General features: G+C 43.0%; 2 long non-coding RNA genes across 2 annotated transcripts; one reads left to right on the top strand and one right to left on the bottom strand.

Moving 5' to 3' along the window:
* Window positions 1-1,446: 1,446 nt before the first annotated feature.
* On the bottom strand, window positions 1,447-11,135 carry LOC118213665. The gene is made up of 3 exons (XR_004762483.1): window positions 11,089-11,135; window positions 10,667-10,757; window positions 1,447-2,201 (listed from the first exon to the last, which is right to left on the bottom strand). It is a non-coding gene; the product is annotated as an uncharacterized LOC118213665 (long non-coding RNA).
* LOC118213664 lies at window positions 7,608-9,720 on the top strand. The gene is made up of 4 exons (XR_004762482.1): window positions 7,608-7,828; window positions 7,927-7,986; window positions 9,115-9,248; window positions 9,497-9,720. It is a non-coding gene; the product is annotated as an uncharacterized LOC118213664 (long non-coding RNA).
* Window positions 11,136-20,461: the final 9,326 nt, after the last annotated feature.

Here is a 20,461-nt window from a genome sequence, read left to right as displayed (position 1 = left end):
ACAGTGCAACGGTTTCAGGTGAAATTTAATATTAGACAAAGGGGAACCTGAGGAAACACAAAACACATTTAAAAATATATATAATTTCATTTATCTAATGAAAAAAGTTATCAAATGCCCATATCACCCATTTGAAAAAAGTGATTGCCCATTAAAGCTTAGTAACTGGTTGCAACCTATAATTATAATAATCAGTCTTTCACATCGCTGTGAGGGAACTTTAGCCCACTCTTCTATGCAGAACTGCTTTAATTCAGACAATTTGGTAGATTTTTGCGGATGAACTGCTCATTTCAGGTCCTCCCACAGCATCTCTGTAGGGTTCAAGCCAGGACTTTGTCTAGGTCGCTCCAAAACAAAATTAACTTTGTTTCTTTTCAGCTATTTAAATATGGACTTGCTGTTGTGTTTTGGATCAATGTCTTGCTGCATGACTCAATTACACAGGTAGATGACTGGACATTCTCCTGAACTATTTCCTGGTACGGAGCAGAATGATTCTTAAAATAATGGCCAGTCGTCCAGGTCCTGAGGCACCAAAGTATCCTCACACCATCACACTACCACTACCACATTTGACTGTTGGTATGAGGTTCTTACTAAGACATGCAATATTTGCTTTATGCCAGTCATAATGGCACCTGTATTGTCCAACAAAATTCAACTTTTGACTCCTCTGTCCATGGAACATTATCCCAAAAGGCTTCGGGATCTTCCAAGTGCTTTTTTATTTCTCCGTAAGTGTGAACTGATGTTCCTCTCGGTTAGCTGTGGTTTCATTTTTGCTACTCTCCCAGTCTCTTTCTTATTGTGGAGTCATGAACACTGACCTTAGCTGAGGTTAGAGAGGCCTGCTGTTCTTGGGATGTTCTTACGGGATCTTTTGTGACTTCCTGGATGGGTTGTTTCTGTGCCCTTGGAGAACTTTTTTGGCAGGCCAGCCACTTCTGGGATGATTCACCACTGTTCCAAGTGTTCTCCATTTGGAGATAATGCCTCTCACCATGGTTTGGTGGAGTCCCAGAACCTTACAAATTACTTTGTACTGTAACCCTTTCCAGACTGATATATTTCAACTTTTTTCTCATCTCTGGAATATACTTTGAACGTGGCATAGTGCACTTGTAGAGATTTTGTGGTGACTAATTTACTTTGATGAGAAGGTTCAATATGAGTGAGGTTTAGAATCAAACAGGCTGGCTACAATTAAGACTGACTGTGTTCAATCAGCTGAATCTAATTATCAGTCAAATTTGGTTAACTGGTTGATTGAATAACTAAGGGGTCAATTCCTCTTTCACGTGGGCGATATGGGTGTTTGATAACTTTTTTCATTAAATAAATGAAATAATTTTTCAAATGCATTTAATGTTTACTCGGTGTCCCTTTGTCTAATACTGCATTTTGTCTAAAGATCAGAAACCGTGCTGCGAGACAAATATGCAATAATAGAGGAAATCAGCAAGGGGGGAAAAAGTTCACAGCACTGTACACGCTAATGTAATCAACGCTAATAAAATATCCCATTTCATTTTTATAGAATTCCTTACAGGTTCAGATTGAGGTCAGATTATTACCTTCTCTGTCTCTACCGTCACTCAAGCTCCTTAATCCTCCAGAGATAGTCTAGAAACAAAAAAATCCCTATGAATGATTAATCTCACAAGGACAGCTTTGTAAATACACCTTTGACCAGTGAGACATTGTGAGATCATAGAGATCATTTCATTGAGGAAATAAATATGAGAACTAGAGGGGTTGTATAATTCAGTGTGACTAATAATAGCAGCACTGTTTCACCCTTTACAGCAGTTGGTAGAGCGGCTCTGAGATGGCTTTGACGAGGGACCTGCTGTTGAGGCCCTATGGAGGGATTTTTACATTCACTTTTTCTCTGGAGCCAGTCAGGTGACATACAGAGAGAGAGCAGAAACAGGCACTCCCCTACAGAGACAGGACTGGGCTTTCCCTGCAGAGACAGATGGGCTTTCCTTGCAGAGACAGGTGGGCTTTCCCTGCTGAGACAGGTGGGCTTTCCCTGTGAAGACAGGTGGGCTTTCCCTGTAGAGACAGGTGGGCTTCTCCTGTAGAGACAGGTGGGCTTTCCTTGTAGAGACAGGTGGGCTTTCCCTGTGGAGACAGGTGAGCTTTCCATCGCAGGAGACAGGTGGGCTTTCCCTTTGGAAACAGGTAGGCTTTCCCTGCGGAACAAAAGGAGCACTCCCTAGCTGTGCAGCTCACTCTCATCTTTAGGCCATTTCATGCTAAGGCAAATCTGTGTCACATGCAGTCTGCAACACTGGTCCATCCACTGCAAAACTACATGGAACCCAAGCTGGAACTATCCTGTCATGGGAAGTGACCTCACAGCAGTGACCTTGGAACAGTGACCTTAGAGCAGTAACCTTAGAGCAGTGACTTTAGAGCAGTGACCTTGGAGCAGTGACTTTAGAGCAGTGATCTTACAGCAGTGGCATTAGAGCAGTGACCTTACAGCAGTGACCCTGGAGCAGTGACTTTAGAGCAGTGACCTTACAGCAGTGACCTTGGAGCATTGACTTTAGAACAGTGATCTTACAGCAGTGGCATTAGAGCAGTGACCTTACAGCAGTGACCCTGGAGCAGTGACTTTAGAGCAGTGACCTTACAGCAGTGACCTTGGAGCAGTGACTTTAGAGCAGTGATCTTACAGCAGTGGCATTAGAGCAGTGACCTTACAGCAGTGATCCTGGAGCAGTGACTTTAGAGCAGTGACCTTGGAGCAGTGACCTTAGAGTAGTGGGTTATGAATGTAGTTATATCGAATGGATTTGTCTTCATGGACCTGTGTCTTCATGCATGTTTTTAGGCAATACAGATTAGCCCTACTCATTATTATATTTCCTTTCTTTATTTACTTTTTTCTGTCTTAATATCATTTTGTCTATAATTTGTATATAGCTGGTCACATAGGAGGTTTGTTGTATGATTGGGAATCAGAACTATTAAATGATTATTCACAAAAAATAATAAATAAAATAAAATGCTTAGCCAACTCCATCACTGAGCATTTTTGTAAAGTCAGCAAACAGTGACAAGAAAACAACTGACTACGATAAGATGTGTTTTAAGAGCAGTCAGGGACTCTTTTTTACACAGAAGAGGCGAAAGCACACTCTTAAGTAGTCTGTAAAGACAGCAAAACATCCTTACCATCATGAGGCCATGGTATTGTAATTAATGACTAATCCCTTTCCCAGAAAGGGAGGAAAACCTTTGTTGTGATACCTGGAAAAGCCTAACCACAACTTTACCAGAATCCCATACTTCCGTCTATTTCACTCTTAATGCAATGTCTGGAATGCAAATCCACATCTTTATTGGTGTATTGTGCATGCAGCAATAACCACTTATTTTTCCCTTATTGTGTTACTTAGCAGTGATCACTGCAGTACATCTTTGTTTATGTACAGTATGTTCAGAACATGGCATTGCCTACTGCAGTCTATCACTCAGAATCACAGCAGCAGCTAGGTCAGTGTTAACCAACTCTGTTCTTGGAGATCTGCCATCCTCTAGGTTCTCATTTAAACCCTAATTTGGCATACCTGTCTACTAATTAGAAACTCAAAAAACATGTCTAGCTGTTGAATGGGATGTACTTTTTCTAGGCTTGGAACGAAAACCTACCGGACTGTAGATCTCCAGGAACAGAGTTGATTACCAATGCATTATTGTAAAGTAATATAATGTAACTGTATTACTCACAAGGTTCTTTGTGAACAAGAAAAGTGTTTGAAAAGACAATATTAACAACGTCTTTCCACCAACAATTTGTCATATGATAACACTATAGTGATTCAATAAGCAATTATTCCAGACCTGGTCCAGATCCCTAACTGACTGACCCCTCCCATCCCCTGCGACTGACCCCACCCATACCCTGCGACTGACCCCTCCTATACCCTGCGACTGACCCCACCCATTCCCTGCGACTGACCCCTCCCATACCCCGCGACTGACCCCTCCTATACCCTGCGACTGACCCCTCCCATTCCCTGGGCGATGCAACAGATCCCTAACTGACTAACCCCTCCTATACCCTGCGACTGACCCCTCCCATTCCCTGCGACTGACCCCTCCCATACCCTGTGACTGACCCCTCCCATACCCTGCGACTGACCCCTCCCATACCCTGCGACTGACCCCTCCCATACCCTGCGACTGACCCCTCCCATACCCCGCGACTGACCCCTCCTATACCCTGCGACTGACCCCTCCCATTCCCTGGGCGATGCAACAGATCCCTAACTGACTAACCTCTCCTATACCCTGCGACTGACCCCTCCCATACCCTGTGACTGACCCCTCCCATACCCTGCGACCGACCCCTCCCATACCCTGTGACTGACCCCTCCCATACCCTGCGACTGACCCCTCCCATACCCCGCGACTGACCCCTCCTATACCCTGCGACTGACCCCTCCCATACCCTGCGACTGACCCCTCCCATACCCCGCGACTGACCCCTCCTATACCCTGCGACTGACCCCTCCCATTCCCTGGGCGATGCAACAGATCCCTAACTGACTAACCCCTCCTATACCCTGCGACTGACCCCTCCCATACCCTGTGACTGACCCCTCCCATACCCTGCGACTGACCCCTCCCATACCCTGCGACTGACCCCTCCCATACCCCGCGACTGACCCCTCCTATACCCCGCGACTGACCCCTCCCATTCCCTGCGACTGACCCCTCCCATACCCTGTGACTGACCCCTCCCATACCCTGCAACTGACCCCTCCCATACCCTGCAACTGACCCCTCCCATTCCCTGCGACCGACCCCTCCCATACCCTGCGACTGACCCCTCCCATACCCTGCTACTGACCCCTCCCATTCCCTGCGACTGACCCCTCCCATACCCTGCGACTGACCCCTCCCATACCCTGCGACTGACCCCTCCCATTCCCTGCGACTGACCCCACCCATACTCTGGGTGATGCAATCACCGACTGCTCGTCACCCTACGGAGCTCTGGCCATGGTCAGTACAGTTGCGATTCGATCTGAGACCGTGGGGCTCATCCATGCTCCACCACGTGGTGCCTTAACTGAATGAGCCCCCAGCAGCCTTGTCCGCTACTCTTATGATAAAGAGCTTCTTCATCAGCTTCTTCTACATAGTCCGTTTCACTGATATAGTGCACGTCAGTCCCCCTAACATTTACAGACAAAAACAACAATTCCATCATCATTAGCTGAGTGACAAGGGGAGACCAGGAGGCTTTCAACTTGTAATCGAATGAGGATGTTGACATAATGAGATTTTCCTCTCCATTTTACTGACACAATGATTTGCAGTCATTTCAAATTCACTACCCTGATCAGCAAGATGTGATTTCTGTACCAAAAACAGTAATGTCTGTTAATCAGTGTCTCAGGGACTCCCTACGCTTGTAAAAATGGTGAGGAACAGGCACCCCCAAGACTTGTAAGTCTTGTAAAAGAGGTTTTGTACTTATACAGAGAGATCTATAAAATCAGGTTTTGTAAAAAGTACTTTCATGCTATTGAGAATGCTGTTATAAATTAATCCTTGTGTCTGTGAGTGTGAATGGAGCTCAAACAGTGTTGTACAAATGGATGCACTAGAATACAGATACTGTTTTACAATACTGTGACACTGCACTGCAGTCTAGCCTAGGGAGCTTCAGAGGATGCTGGCCCAGCTGCTTTGATGTATGAATGAGGTGATGGCAGCAGAAACAGAAACAGCTAATATGTCACCCTCATTGAGCTCAATAATCACATTCAGCCTAAATGCAAGACTTTTTAATAGGATTGCCTGAGACCATGAGGCCCGTCTGGCCACTGCGATAGCAATGTTTTCTTTTCCTGAAGCTGTTTGTCCATCCATTCACAGGAAGACAACTCAGCTAAACTGCCGGTTTCAAGGATAATGGGGTATAATCTCTCCAATCATTAGCTATTAAAAGCATTATCTTCCCTGTTGTGCTTGGAACAATCCCTGGTGTTTGAGCAGCGCTTTTGCAGAGCTTAACTGTGAAAACAACAACAACCGACACCGCCGGCTATCAGTAGGCTGGCACACCGTGGTCAGGGCTCAGCCAACATTGGCCCTCGGCTCTACATTCCAATAAATTCAGCTTTCTTTGATTTTCTGCCACAAAGGCAGGTTTGAAAATTTGCAGTATAAAACATCTGAACTTATTTGAAAATAAAAATGAAGGAAAAATGCCCTGTGAAGTCAGACCAGTGTCTCCCAGCACCGGTCAGAAGCTCAGATACAGCATTATCATAGCTCACCAGTGCTGGTCAGAAGCTCAGGTACAGCATTATCATAGCTCACCAGCGCCGGTCAGAAGCTCAGATACAGCATTATCATAGCTCACCAACCTTGGTCAGAAGCTCAGATACAGCATTATCATAGCTCACCAGTGCTGGTCAGAAGCTCAGGTACAGCATTATCATAGCTCACCAGCGCTGGTCAGAAGCTCAGGTACAGCATTATCATAGCTCACCAGCGCTGGTTAGAAGCTCAGGTACAGCATTATCATAGCTCACCAGCTGCCTGATTCACAGGGTGAGTGGAAATGGCAGATATGCTTGTCTGTGCACAAGCTGGGATCACGCAGTGCACAGTCTGCACACCAGTCCCTTCCACTGACAGTGGGGAAATACTGTGCCCATTACCAGGAGGCGTCCACTTCACCCCCCAAAAGGCAGTATTGGAATCAGAGACAGCCCCACTCCACCCCCCAAAGGGCAGTATTAGAATCAGACACAGCCCCACTCCACCCCCCAAAGGGCAGTACTGGAATCAGACAGAGCCCCACTCCACCCCCCAAAGGGCAGTACTGGAATCAGACACAGCCCCACTCCACCCCCCAAAGGGCAGTACTGGAATCAGACACAGCCCGAGAGGCTGCAGCAATGTGGTGTTACAGGCCGACGATGCCAAATAGAAATATCGCAAAATATTATAAAATAAACATTTAAGACATATCTATGATGCACTGGCAATCTACATGTTCACTTAGTGTCTCCAAATTCCTGCACCTTTTACCTGTTTTTGTTATTCTAAAATGTGTTTTGGACGTTTCTGGGTGTGGCACTCTTCTGTGGGGGGAGGGGTGGGCGTGGCTACACAGTCTGTGGTTTGGGGTCAGATTTGAGAAAATAAAGAGGCTAGCGTTTGAATAGGATACAGATAACCTTGTGAAAAACTCATTCACTCTACAAGTGTATTAGTTAGCAATAATGTACCCATGGCCTGCCAATGTTAGTTATTCTACACACAACTCCATGTTTACATCCCAGTTCTAACTAAATGTCCAGAATAGCTAAATATCAAATGAGGACACATACAAAATAGCTGCACACGGAGTACCATACGATGTTCTCACACATTAAGTGGTGCGCTCAGTGTAAAAGATTGTTATAACACTGCCTAATTACTGTTACTATCTATATGGAATCATTCATGTTGCTAAAAATGTGATTTTCAATATCTCTGACCACCTCACCTCTTCGCTTGACATTTTGCTTTTAGTGCTCGAGGGTGTGTCCTCAACGGAGGTGTGGGTGGGGCTGAGGACGGAGGAGGTATGAGAGGGGTTTACAAACACAGTGTAAAACAGTCAGTTCTACTGGGAATAAAAGTAAATCCACAGCCACAAGCGTGAAAGGGCAATGAGCCTTATAATGGTGAAAGTTGTTAATTGAAATATATTTGGCTTTCCATGGTCCAGATTGTGCAGTTAAGACTGGAGATTTCAGAAAGCAAACGACAGTGAACAGCCCACAGTTCTTAAGTCAAACAGGTACCAAGACATTAATACCTCATTATATTTGTTTGTAATACACACACAATTTTTGTCTGAAGCAATAACAGCTGCCGTATTTTAATGTGCATGTACAGGAACTTCAGAAACCGTGTAACTACATGCCATGGTTGAGCGACAGTGACAGTGTGTGTAAGGTAATCATTCGGTTTACATCTTCTGTTTGCTTCATTTTTTATTTTTTTAAGAAGGGAACACTATTGCTAGGTGGGTGTCTTCGTGAAACAAGCTGAGTTTGACAGCACTGTTTGGGCCTTGTTAACACTAATGTTAAAATGGAACTTTAAAACGGAAACATTAATAGGTTTTCTGGAGCAGCTTTTCCCGAATGCCAGCTCTGTGTCTCATTGACATGTGACCCCTAAACCTAAATAAAGCTGCTGGGTGAGGCTACATGTAGGAAAAGGGTTAATGTTGCTGCTCTGACACTTTTGTCCTTTTTAAAAAATCATCATCTACTGTCACTGCCAGCGCACTCATCGCTGCTGGGGTGGAGTGCAGCTCTCTTGCTGTGTAAAGAGGTTCAGGTTGTTCATTCGGGACGGGCGAAGCTGGAGCCATACATGTGCATTACTCCCCCAGAGAGAAAAGTGCATCTGACTGTCCCCGCAGGGAGTCAAGCGCCAGGGAGGAACGGGCCGCCGTGGGTGTGCGGTTTCCCACACTGCTCTCCTATCGCCAGAAAGGCCAAGGCTGAATTAGTCATCCATTTGAAATTCTACCGCAGTGTACGCACTGCATTTTTAACACTATAAACCCACCTCCATTAATGCTGAAAAAACATGCAACAGCAAGAGTTTTAGCAATGATTATTTATCTACACAAAACCTTATTTCAGTATTACTCCATGTATAAATACCAAAAGAAATATGCTATAATTCCCTGGTATAAATTTTAATACTGCTTACATAAACAGTGTGAGCTTGGACTATTTTTCTGCAATGTATGATATCCACAGATAGTAACTTTCATTATATCAATTTGTGCTGTTTTTTAAACATGTCAGCTATAGATTATATTTTGAACCACACTGGGTAGAGCTATTTTACCATTTTTATACCGTTATATGTATAACTCTTAATAATAATAATAAGCATGAGTTTGACCTGTGCCATTTTTTACTCATATTTGGAGTAATTTATGTGTTAAGAAAGTCTAAATTTAAACAAGGCTTTTCTTGGTGGGAGACACAGATAGTAAATTTCTTCTGATAATGACAGAGGCAGCGAAGTCCATCAGTCTATCCATTATCTATTCCTGGTCAGGGTCGAGGGGGTTGCTGGAGTCTATCCCAGCATGCATTGTGTGAGAGTCAGGAAGAGGCAGTGGTATGGAGCGGAATATTCATAACACCTGCTGAGTTGCTTTGTGTACAAGAAGTATCATGGCTGAAGACAGGGTGAGCTATTCATTCCCGATTACGTTTGAACACCACTATAAAACAGACATGTATTCGCCAATTACATTTGAACACAACCATCAAACTGTTATGTATTCACCCATCATGTGTTTGCACACCGTAATCAGTCATTGGTAGAAACAGTTTGCAGACTGTTTATAGTGTGATCAATGCTGCTTGACAGACCTGAAATACACTAAAGAATATGCCCTCCTCACTAGCTCAAGTCTTTCCCCTTGTGATTCCAGGTGATTATACAACAGGGGTCACAATGCAGTCCTGGAGGGCCACAGTGTCTGCAGGTTTAACTCCAGTCCTGGAGGGCCGCAGTGTCTGCAGGTTGAACTCCAGTCCTGGAGGGCCGCAGTGTCTGCAGGTTCAGTCCAGTTTGGTCTTAGTTTGCACATATTTCACGATTACTCTAAACTGTTTGTATTATGTGCTTAAATGAAAAACACGATTTTAAAGCTTGCTTTGCATGTTTGTCCTTTTATTTTTTGATTCATTCATCTTTTCATCTTCATATTCATCTTCATATTTAGATTTGAATTAGTACCAAAATTATTTGAATTAAAAGCCAATTGAATATTATAATTGTTCAAATTATTATATAGAAATCATAATTTGATTCAATATAAAACAGGTGATGCTTCATTTGCGTAATCCTGATTAATCTTATTAATGCCTGTTTGTAATTGAATATAAATTCCATACATTTCGTAAAGGAAGTTTGCTGTAAATAGATTGTAGCCTTCATTGCTACGGCTGACCTAGTCTTGAAGCAAAAAGGGGCACTTTGTAATTATATTTAATGAATTTAAATGCAAATGATGGACAGCAGACAAATAATATTTTCATATTACTTCCCTTTTTAACATGCCAAGTATGAGATGGGATAGTATCAGGGGTGTCATGCAAGCCAAAATTCTGGGGGGGGGGGGGGGCACAATTAGAGGGGGGGGGCATGGGGGTCCTTCCCCAGAAAAAAAGAAAATAACGACGCAATTTTCTGCAATTTGACATATATATTCAAAGACTTTGGGGGGATTATTTTAAAACTTTACTAAATCAGTTTTTGTAGCTCAGTAATCTCCCACTTTATATTAGGGCAAATACTGTATATTTATTTATTATGAGATTTTCATGTCAATTATTTGTGCTGTTATGGTTACTGAAAATGACACTCACTTCTACACTAGTTTCTACACTGCTGCCACTTTTCTTTAAAAAGAACTACATTCACTTATCTTTACCTGCTTCACACAGATCAGCACTTTAACTGCCTGATCATCATCATCATCCCTTGATTGGTCTGAAATGGTCATATGAAAGAGGGAACAATCATTCAATTAAATCTGCATACAATTCCATGAAGGAAAAATAGCCTCTCACTATAAATCTCACCCAAGACAACATACCTCTTGCACTATCAACCTCCTGACTGAGGACAGGGCTGGGGTTTTCTGTCTTTTTTTAAAAGAATGACGAGATTTTCTTCTGCATCTTGACCTGGAGATATCAAATGGAATTCAGTGTTTTGTTAACTATAACCTGTGATAGTGGTGGTAAAAACAATTAGCTCACTGCCATAAGATTCACACAGCTCTCCTTTACCAATATTAAATAGCATGCTATGCTATCACAAGTCACGACTAGCTAGCGAGCCAGAAGGTTAAACAACCGGATGGCTACTAACTTTAGCTGGTACTAGCCAACTATCTTGCAAAGAAGACTATGCCTATATTTCTCAAATGCAATTAAGTGTGTATAACTAATTGCACTTCATTTTCACACGTTTGAAAAAGGGATTGATGCTCTACTAACCACTTCAGCTACACACCGTTAAACTGTCGCCTAAATCTCCTCCAGCATTGATGCGCAACAGAGTGCTGTGTGCTGCGTACCTGCGGTTGCTGCGAACCGATTTCATCCTGCAACTTTTGGAAGAAACCAATACCATAGGGATTGGGGGTGTGTGACTTTCTGAGGTATTATCTATGACATAATTAGAAGAACACGTTTGACTCATAATATAAAATGATCATAGCTACACACTATAAAAAACAATAGTAATAAAATAAAATAAAAATATAAAAAATCCAGATATCAAAAATCTGGTGGGGCACGTGCTCCCCCAGCTTGAATGGGCATGACGCGTCTGGGTAGTACGCAGAGACTGTAAAAAATAGTACGGTTGTGGTGGCAGCCTTTTACAAACCCAGCTAATCAGGAAGGAGTCTGAGTACCAGCTCCAACCACATAAAATTAGGAAAGGAGGAATCATTTACATATTGTAAAGATATCAACAAATATCTCTTCAATATACAATAATAACAAATTACTTCAGTTATTAAGGAAACTAAAAGATGTATTTATGAATTTTCTCTTTAATTTACAATTTATTTTATTTATTGAACAAAAAAATTACAAAATAATTTGTGTGGATAGGAGGGTTTTTGAGCTCAACTTTAATAAAATAAAGAAAATAAATGATAGGGCTAGGCAATCATTTAGGCTGGCAGCATGGACTTATCATGGATAGCCAAGGCTATCAGTGCTAGAAACACACCTGTCACATGTCTACATGTGCTGGATGTGATTACTGAATGTGAGCATCACAAGCAAGCAATGCTGTGAAAAAAAATACTGTCACACGCCAGTGTGACATCCCTGGGAGGGAGATGTGGCGGTGCGTGTAGCACAGTGGGTAAGGAACTGGGCTTGTAACCGAAAGGTCGCAGGTTCGATTCCCGGGTAAGGACACTGCCGTTGTACCCTTGAGCAAGGTACTTAACCTGCATTGCTTCAGTATATATCCAGCTGTATAAATGGATACAATGTAAAATGCTATGTAAAAAAGTTGTGTAAGTCGCTCTGGATAAGAGCGTCTGCTAAATGCCTGTAATGTAATGTAATGTAATGGTGCCGGGGAACACCTTTGTCTGTCGCATGGAGGGAGAGAGCACACCCACACAAACATGAAATAAAAGAAATGCCATCTTCACCCTTCCCCCTCACGGGTTCCAGGCAAAAACAATTAACTAAAACAACAAACTCTAAAATAACGAAGACAAAAGAAAGTAAAACAGAGCGACAACTATTTCAGTTCCCCGCTCTGTAGCTGGACTGCTATCCAGCAGACCAGCTCCTCCAACTTTTCAGAGAGGGTTTACTGTTCACCATCTTATTAAAAGGAACAAAACTGAAAATAAACAAAACTCAAATAAAGAAACTTGCTCTCGGTGTTAGCTCCCGATATCGGCCCCGAACTGTGGAGAGCAGCACACCTTTAAGCACCTGGGCCGATTAGCTAACTCAGCCCAGGTGCATGTGCTCTCTCCACCAGCCAGCGCAGCCGAGACCATTCCGCCTCTCCAGTGACCTGAATGCCACAAATACTAAATCTTTTTTTATTTTTTATTTTATATCGACACAGAATGTGACTACAGATTCGGTATTGACTTTTCTGTTATAGTATCATAATAATGATTGCGACTAATCAGCATAAAAACCTAGCTGGCCGCCTTGTGCCCTATCCTGTTTTACCTTTGTAATTCCCTAAAGTTAAGCCTGGACATGATGATCTAGCGGGGTTCAGGGACGGAAGCTAGAACGTCTCCTGCAGAATCTGCTGTCACCCCTGAGGAGTTCGGTCAGGTCCCTTAGCTGGGGGCCTCGGTCCTTAGCACCGCTAAGGGATAGTCGTGTGTTTCACACACAGTGGCCTGTGAGCGTATATTAGGGTGCCCATAGTTAGGATTTCATAAAAAAAGGACAGGAGCACATGGGCATCATGAACAACATACTGAGAAATGTGTTTATATACAGTCAATGGAATGAGAAAAACCTAAACTGATATTTTCAGCCCCATAAAGAAATGTCAAGGAAAAGGAGGATGTCCAGTCAGCCTAGCATATAAGGGCATCCTTATCTTGGTAGCACCAGAGTATGTTAGCTTAAAATTGTGCATGTTGATCATAGATGGGCCGGCCTTCTGTGCACTTTTGTATTCGTGAGAACAGCGCTTCTCCTAGTCCTTGTAGATAAGAGTGCCTGTTCAGTGACTTTAATGCAGTTACTGTGATGTTATTTAGTGTTATGGAGTGTCATGAAATGCTGATACATCTGAACCAAGGAGTCAATTCATGTAATGATTGGGAAAGTATTTCATAAGGTACATCCAGCTTTGTAGCAGGGTTCCAACAGGTAAGCTGCGTGTTAAAATATTTATGTAGGAATGCATTACTTATTGTCATTCTTATGCATTCTTTGTCCACACTGTTGGTGTAATAATACAGTTTCAGCATCAGTGTAACTGGGTGGTGCAGCTGAGTTAGGCTCTACCGTGGTAATGTGGGCATGTTATCAACAATGAGAGGACATGTCTGTCAGAAAGAGAAGGCCTTTATTTATCTGTCCTCCATAGAGTATCATCTCATAATGCTGGCTGATACATCCACACTTGTGTTCCGGAACCTTCAGATGAGATTCCAGTATATCCACACCTGTGTGAGATTCCACGCACCACACACTGCTACAGTATAACCAAACCTGTGTGAGATTCCACGCACCACACACTGCTACAGTATAACCAAACCTGTGTGAGATTCCACGCACCACACACTGCTACAGTATATCCACACTTGTGTTCTTTACCTTAAGTTGAGATTCCACACACCACACACTGCTACAGTATATCCTCATCTGTGTGAGATTCCACACACCACACATTGCTACAGTATATCCACACCTGTGTTTTAGACTTTCAGGTGAGATTCCACACACCACACATTGCTACAGTATATCCACACCTGTGTTCTTTAACTTCAGGTGAGATTCCACACACCACACACAGCTACAGTATATCCAAACCTGTGTTCTTTAACTTAAGGTGAGATTCCACACACCACACACAGCTACAGTATATCCACACCTGTGTTCTTTAACTTCAGGTGAGATTCCACACACCAGTCACTGCTAAGTGGCTGTTGTTACATACAGGCCCATAACCTGTTAATCCTCACACTGCTGCCTAAACAGACCTCTTCTCTCTGCACACTAGAGCTTGTAGTTGCCATCAGCGACTCGTACAGTTAAAAATAAAACCCGACACATGAATATGTAACTCCTCCTGCACCCACTCAGTACCTCTCAAACACCTACAATCACATTTATCATTACAAGGACTTTATCAGCCGTGAGTGAGGGACTGGTAGATTTCAAAAACTTTCTGCTGGGACACTCTCAGGAAAATCTGATATGCCAAGAACTGTCATCCTGTAATTCTTCCTGTACATTTCTTCCGCGGTGAAATTACTTGCGAAATATGACAAATTGACAAATTACCCTGGAGCCGCAATCACAGCAGGTCCTGAGTCGTTTACAAGGTGCAGATCAGCTGTTCGTTAGCATGACTGCCTCTTCACAGCTGGATGGCATTAAGTTTGTTCATTATTTTTCTCGTGTGTTGCCAGTATTGACTGTATGGGGCCCATCTATATGCTGTGCTGTAGAGTTCAGCCCATTTGATTATGCAAGAGCCTATAAAAAAAAACACACACACAAGCTTCACTCTTTTACTGTCCCTCCCCCCCCCCCCCCCCCCTGCAACGTGCAGTGAGTCAGGTCTGAATCAGCAGCAGACCACAGCCGAATGAGGCCCTTTAGTCTGGTACTCATTGTGTGGAGGTTTGGCACCTTGCTCTCCGATGCTCTCTAATGGACAAGTACGCAGTGCTGTTCCTGTTGAATCACCCTCTTACGTTGTTTGTGCGATGCGCATAATTGAAGTAATCACCGTTTGTATTCCCACTGTGGCCTCCACCATGCACGCATGGGGCAGCTGCAGAGCAGATTTCATTAAAACTAATTTACTTTCCTAGTTACTTAAGTGCCCTTTCATGTTCCTAGAATTTGTGTTTTCATTTTTTAAAGACTATAATAGGGTTCAGTCTCTCTCCCCCACACGCTGATTTTTGTATTCTTATATGGATAGAGCTGGCTAACACCAGGACAGAGAGTTCATTTCACATGAACAAATACGTTATTATTAGGCTAAACGACATTTCCTCATCCATCACTCTCCATGGCAACCATTCCGTTTCCCAGACAACTCAACCTGCCAGGCGACAACCATGTTGGACAATCAGTCTAAAGCCTTCCCCTCATTTCATTCAAAGTGACAGTTACTGCTGTTGGTTCTGATACAGCCAAGTCGGTTTCTCACAAGAACACCTGCAATTTTTTGTCTGATAATACTTCTCAAAGTAGAGGAAATTTCCTTACTCAATTCCTCCAAAATGCAGCTGAGGTCAATATGTGGTGTTTCACAAATATCCGGGAAATGACTGTTCTGGTTATTAAATGAGTCCCAGAGCTGTCAAAAAGAAAGATATCTGGAGTCAAGAGAACTCGACTAACCCAGTGCTTCCCTTCATGATTGAGTTGCGTTTCCATGGTTACCATGCAAAAGCAAAGCGAACATGGAGTGGCCTGTGGGACATTAGGTTTTTGTTTAGACTGCTCTCTTGGTAGACGCAGAAGTATAATTAAAAGGCATTTGCATGGGTGGGCCTCTAGTGGCGCAGCCCGTAGAGCACTATCCACATGCTCAATGCGAGCCTTGACGTCGGCGGTTCGAATCCGACCGCTGACCTTTGTCGCACGTCTCTCCCTCATTCTCTCTTCTCCTAATTCTTCCTGTCTCTCTACACTGTTCTATCAAATAAAGCTGAAAAAGCCCAAAATATATATTTTAAAAAAGGCATTTTCATTCAACATGCGCGCTGTGCGGGGCCATGTGACGGCATACGAGCAGGAAAGGCAACGCGTAATCTCCTCGATCCTGTTCTCTTTGGGTCCGCCTCACTATTGAGCAGACTACATAATCTCCTCGATCCTGTTCTCTTTGGGTCCGCCTCACTATTGAGCAGAATACATAATCTCCTCGATCCTGTTCTCTTTGGGTCCGCCTCACTAGAGCAGAATACATAATCTCCTCGATCCTGTTCTCTTTGGGTCCGCCTCACTATTGAGCAGACTACACAATCTCCTCGATCCTGTTCTCTTTGGGTCCGCCTCACTATTGAGCAGACTACACAATCTCCTCGATCCTGTTCTCTTTGGGTCCGCCTCACTATTGAGCAGACTACACAATCTCCTCGATCCTGTTCTCTTTGGGTCCGCCTCACTATTGAGCAGACTACATAATCTCCTCGATCCTGTTCTCCTTGGGTCCGCCTCACTATTGAGCAGACTACATAATCTCCTCGACCCTGTTCTCTTTGGGTCCGCCTCACTATTGAGCAGACTACATAATCTCCTCGATCCTGTTCTCTTTGGGTCCGCCTCACTAGAGCAGAATACATAATCTCCTCGATCCTGTTCTCTTTGGGTCCGCCTCACTATTGAGCAGACTACACAATCTCCTCGATCCTGTTCTCTTTGGGTCCGCCTCACTATTGAGCAGACTACACAATCTCCTCGATCCTGTTCTCTTTGGGTCCGCCTCACTATTGAGCAGACTACACAATCTCCTCGATCCTGTTCTCTTTGGGTCCGCCTCACTATTGAGCAGACTACACAATCTCCTCGATCCTGTTCTCTTTGGGTCCGCCTCACTATTGAGCAGACTACATAATCTCCTCGATCCTGTTCTCTTTGGGTCCGCCTCACTATTGAGCAGACTTATTTACATATTCATTTATGTCAGGCAGTCGTGGGCACTCGATCCTGTTTGGGTTATTTGTGTCTAATGTGTATATTTACAGCACCAGTGCACAACTACCAGGTTTTACCTTTTTCACAAGCAGGAAAATATATTTCCATATAACAGGTATGCAAAAAATGCTGAAATAAAATTTTTAAATAATAAATAAATAAATAAATAAATAAATAAATAAATAAATAAATAAATAAATAAATAAATAAATAAATAAATAAAAGTTCCCAGATATAAAAATAGAAAATCAGGTAAAAGCAAGCCAAATAGGCAAGGTTTGAACTCTAGTTTAAAAACGTTTAGCAGTATCCACACTTCCAGCTGCCCTCACAGGGAGGCTGTTCCAGTGACGGGGAGCGTAACGGCTGGCTGCAGCCTTACCGAAGACTTCCCTTCTGCTCTTCAGGACCGGTAAAAGGCTGCTCCAACAGGACCCGAAGGCCCTTCCTAGTTCATACATTACACGTATTTGAGACGTGTAGGTGTAATATGTGTTCTCCTGGTCCTAGGCAGCGGCGTTCTGAATTAATTGTAGTTGGTTTATAACTTTACAGTGCAGCCTACTAATAATAAAATTGCGCACCAGTGTCTCTGTGTTGGTGTGAGAAAGAACAGACCGCACTCTTCAGATGATAGAAGGCAGATTTGGTGACATTCCGTCAAATCAAAGTTCAATTCAGAATCAAAAATAACACCTAAGCTTTTAGCTTGTTGGCTCGGGATAAGTCCCAGTGAATTTAGTTTTAGAGCTAGTTTCTCCAATTGCACCAATAACTAGTACCTCAGTTCTATCCTGATAAGCTGTAGAAAGTTTTGGGTCATCCACACATTAATATCTAAAGTACATTTTGAAAGGGCGTCAGTAGGCCTTGTGTGATCAGGAAATTTCCATCCAGAAATGGGGAAATGAATGTATAAGTCAGTCCAGTCGCAGCAGCCTCTGGCTAATGAGCTTGTTGTTCTGCTTCTGAGACGTTGCATCAGAGAGTGCAGCTGGCAACATGCCACCACAGGCCCAACCTTGGGTAATTAAATTAAGACGATCATTTCAATAACTTATGCATCTTATTATATCAGACACGGCACTGCTCAGGGACTGATGGTGTAAAACCCATGTCCACTGAAGCCCACCAAATGCCCGTGTTAAGTGAGTCAGTGCCTTGCTCTCACTGGGGTGGCCTTTTTGTAACAATTTCAAGAAAAACCGGATTCGACGTGCATCCCACAATAAGGCACAATATTAAAAGCAAAATACATGTAAACCAATCACTTTATTATTCACTGCTATTTATTTTGATATCTTATATAAGCATCCCATTTTGAAATTTAAAATGTAGTTTGCAACGTTTGCAGATGTGCCCAGCTGGTGCATGTTGATGTTAATAAGCTCACTTAAACTTGTTTTCTCCTTTGCAAACCAAAACATCAATAAAGACACAGAATAATCCATAACGCAGCCATTAGTCTGAAACTGCAGCATTTGTACAGGAAGTGCTCCATGTCAGCCTCTTTTTTAGTTATTGCGACATGATAGTGAGATATGAAGATCACAGAGCGGAAAAACCATCTATGCATTGTAATATTAATATTTGGTGCAACAGCTACACTGTAGTATAAAAATACATAAAGAAAAGAGTCAATTAAAATGGAATGGGAATGTTATTACCGCATGGTTAGCTTATGGGTGGCTCAACAAGAGGTAGATATAGAAATGAAGTCACATCTATGATTCTGTAGCATTAACGTCCAGACAAGCAGGATGAGGAACATGCTGGAACAGAAAAAGTGCACTACTGTGTCCCTTATTCACAAGCTGGAACAGAAACAGTAAACTGCTGTGTGCCCCATATTCACAAGCTGGAACAGAAACAGTAAACTAGTGTGTAGCCCTTATTCACAAGCTGGAACAGAAGCAGTAAACTACTGTGTGCCCCTCATTCACAAGCTGGAACAGAAACAGTACAGTGCTGTTTACCCCTTATTCACAAGCTGGAGCAGAAACAGTAAACTACTGTGCATCCCTTATTCACAAGCTGGAACAGAAACACTGCAGTGTTGTGTGCCTCATTGAATAAATGACTGAACTTTCCCCAGCAGTTCAGTCCACTCAGTCCAACAGAACTACAACTAATACTGAAGCTGTGCATTTTATTGGTTAGTTTACTGCACCGTTAGACCTGCACGCCTGAGCTGTTCTGTTCCCCTGCTGTTCCCTTTTTACAATTCCAATGCATTAATTACAAATGTCCGATAAACCTCAAATTTGGAGTTTAGCTCCTAATTTTGTTTCCCTGGTGCCATTTTGTAATTAATGGGCCACATAGTGCACAACAGCCCAAATCTTGCCAAAATTTGTTAGAGCACAAAAACTTCCATCCTAAACTAAGCAGGCAGCGGCAATTACAACAGCATAAGGAACTCCACAGGAAAAAACAGTGCAAATATACAGGGGTGGGGCAAATTAGCAGAAACACAACATGAAAAGGATTTAAAGTGACTAATTCACTACTACAATGGCAGCTGAGCGACTTATAAACTGAAGGCCAATTAGCAGTATGCGTCAGCTATAAAACGGCCTGTCAATTAGCACTTTATGTGGGTTTCCAAAGCAATGATTTCAGCCCCAGAGAGCCCAAACTTAAGGTGAATCACTCACAAAAACGGCAAAATTATTTAAACGCAACAAGGGTGACTGTCAAAATTCTGACAGCGTATGCCAAATGCGAATGGCATCAACAAAGAGGAACGGTGGCCATAAGTCGAAGCTTGCCATCTGTGACACATGGACACTTAACAGGATAACTGCTAAACACCCCACAACTATGTTCCAAAAATCAAACCAATTGAATGTGAGACTGTGGTACCCCTCCGTGAAACAGTCACAACAAAAACAGTACATCATGACTTTCATAAAGCTGGCATTTACGGCAAGGCTGCCATTCAGAAACAGATTTAATCCAGGGCTAATGCACAAACACCCGTAACCTTGTGTAAGGAACAGAGGACCTGGGATACTGAGCAAGGGAAGACAAGCGATACGGTCTAATGAGTCATCTTTTACTCTTTTTTCCTACGTCTGGATGCAGTAGCAGCACCAGGATAAAAATTTTGGCTGGGCCCTTTAATTATAGAAATTAGGCCTAGTGTTTGCACACCCCTTGTCTTTTATTGCATTAATTTACAGTAGGTATTATGGCTCTGTCATGCCACATATACACCATTTGCCATTATCGTGCTGCCTCTGTCATAAACAGCTGATCATTGTCTTAACCTTTGATCCCTGCATTTTACACAGCTGCAAGCTGATGTGTTGCTACAGCAACATAGAACACTCAGTGAAATAGAGGCTAGGGAAAGAGCAAAATGTTTAACAGATGTTAAGGTAAGGAGTTTTTAGCCTGAGGTATTCTTTTTTAGTCAACTGCAGTCCCTTTCTCTGTCTGTGTGAGTGTAGCAGAGACCACATGGACGGCCATTTTAAAGTCCTGCCAAT

The sequence above is a fragment of the Anguilla anguilla genome, chromosome 15, assembly GCF_013347855.1.
Source record: "Anguilla anguilla isolate fAngAng1 chromosome 15, fAngAng1.pri, whole genome shotgun sequence".
Taxonomy (NCBI): Eukaryota; Metazoa; Chordata; class Actinopteri; order Anguilliformes; family Anguillidae; genus Anguilla; species Anguilla anguilla.
The sequence above is the reverse complement of the archived record's forward strand: the minus strand, read 5'-3'. Positions and strand labels throughout refer to the sequence as shown.